Below are 2,631 nucleotides of genomic sequence, written 5' to 3'. Positions count from 1 at the left end.
TTGGTGTTGGAGAGACACTTAGAGTAGTTTAGGACTTTGTTTTTCCTTTGGCCGTACTATTAAGAGGATATGGACTAGTAGCTTGACCTAGATGAGTCTAGTGGGTTAGGTGTGGTGTACACTCGTCAAACCTAACACTAGGTAGCTCAGGAATAGCCCTAAGATCAATTGGAGTCAACTTCATTCATATAGGATTTCGATTTGTAAGTGAATGGAGGGTCAAGACTGACCGGACGCTGGTCTGGTTGTGACCGGGCATTGGAGAGTGAGTCCGGTTAGTTCATTTGATCAACTGCAGTCGTCTGGTACTGACCGGACGCTGAGTAGAGGAGCACCGGACGCTGGGGTGCCTGCGTCCGGTCCACTCCAGAGAGGTTCTAGAAAGGCTTTTTTTGACCGGGCGCATCTGGTGGGTGCTGACCGGTAATGGCTTTCTCTGACACAGTGACGGGTACAACTAACTGGAGCGTCCAGTCACCTTGATCGGAACATCCGGTCAACCCGCAGAGTGATGACTCAGCCTTCAAACGTTATGTTTTGAATGAGGGGATATAAATACTTACTTCACTCATCCATGTGAGGTCTCTTGCCCATTTGTTCAGCTGAGAAACACCTTTGAAGTGCAAGGGAGAGCAAGAGTCTAGTGAGGTGATTGAGATTTGATAATCCAAGATTAAAGAACTCATTAGTGCATAGGGAGTAGCAATTGTGCATCCACCTTTATCATTAGGCTTGTCTTGGTCAAATGAGAGTTTGTGCTTGTTACTCTTGGTGATCGCCATCACCTAGACGGCTCGGTGGTGATTATGAGCTTGGTGATCATCCGACGGAGGTTGTGGATGACCCAAGTCAAGTTGTGAGCGATTCACCGCGACGGAGTGTCAAAGAATCAGCCCGTAGAGAGCACTTGATCCTTGCGTAGATCAAGGGGGAGCTATACCCTTGCGTGGGTGCTCCAACGAGGACTAATGGGAAGTGGCGACTCTCCGATACCCCGGAAAAACAATGCCGTGTTTCTTTCCCTCTCTTTACATTGAGCATTTACATTTGAGCAATTCATTTCATGTCTTTACATTTCTAGAATTGTCATGCTAGAGTAGGATTGGAACCTAGGGTGCAAAACTTTTATACGGGAGAACAATACAAAAACATTCTAGACACAAGGGGTGAAATGGGCTAAGTGTAGAGCTTAATTATTACAAAAATTAAGAATTAGCCTAATTCACCTACTCCCTTTTGGACATCTTAATGCTTTCACTCTCGATTGAAGAACAAGGATATTGTAGGAGGATAAAAAGAGAACCAAACTGTACGGACTGACCACATTCTTATGTTTCTGCGGCTCAAAATTCCCCAGTAGCCAGTATGGAACATCACTTGTGCAAAGGTTCCACATGGTTGTCACACACATATATATGGATATGCACGAATCACAGATAGATACAAAGTTAGAAGTGAACCAGTTGACGTGTATCGACACACTGTTGCCTTGAATAGATCACTATGGCATATTCTCTTTTCTAAAAGCTGGATCGAATTAGGTCAGGATAGGTGTGTGCTTAGCACAGTTTCCACTTGGTGCGTGGTGACCCCACTGTTAGAACTATTACTATCAACCACCTAGAGTGCACTTGCCAATGACAGGTAGGCGTAACCCTATGATTGTAAAATATTGCCCACAAATTTTGTTTTATCAGAGAAAGCTAAAATTGGTGAAGTATATATGTTCACTTCGATTGTACCCCGTTCCAAATTATAAGTTATTTTAGCTTTTTTAGATATATATTTTTACTATATATATAGACATAATGTAAATCTATATGCATAATAAAAACCATGTATCTAAAAAGAGCCTGAACGACTTACAATTTGAAATATAGGAAGTATATTCTAACTCAAATTGTGAACATACATTAAGTAAGAATTTAAGTTCAGAACTTCCATATTAGCCATGTACTCAATCTGGAACTGTGAATATCACTTATCCTTGCTCCCCGTACCATCAATATCACTTATATATCCAAGTCCATGGTGCTATTAGTTCACAAAAAGTAGGGGCCTTAATTTGAGGGCTCTTGCTCAAGAATTCTTTAAATCATTATTTGGAGAGTCCTTTGAATAAAAACTGATCTCTATATCTTTTCACACTCCAACAACTTCTATATCATGTGTGCACTCTAGAGAGCCAATCCCTCTTTTCAACATTAACTAGCGAGAAATCCAAAAGAGATGATAGCTATATTTGAAGATCTAATTAAATAAAACTATTGGAGGATATTTTTATCAAAATCTTTATTCTTATTAATTAGAAAAAATATAAAAAGACTATTGGAGTTGCTCTTAGGTTAGGCTTCGTCGACCCCTGTGAAATCTGTAGGGGGCCGCTGTCACCAGAAGACATGCTACTTTGTTCTGTAAACATCAGAGAATAAAGACTAAGAAACCACAAAAGTATCGAATACGAGAGGCACAAATTAACAAAACTCGTCTGCATTTGGATATCACAATTTGCAATTCCAGAAAACCTACAGGCAACTGATATAAAAGGGAAAAAAAAGAGTAAAAGCAAAATTTGATCAACATCATCGCCTGTTTTTAAATATTCACTTGCTGGAAGTCCTACGTTGTACA

The sequence above is a fragment of the Miscanthus floridulus genome, chromosome 9, assembly GCF_019320115.1.
Source record: "Miscanthus floridulus cultivar M001 chromosome 9, ASM1932011v1, whole genome shotgun sequence".
NCBI classification, from domain to species: Eukaryota; Viridiplantae; Streptophyta; class Magnoliopsida; order Poales; family Poaceae; genus Miscanthus; species Miscanthus floridulus.
Note: the sequence above shows the minus strand (reverse complement) of the source record.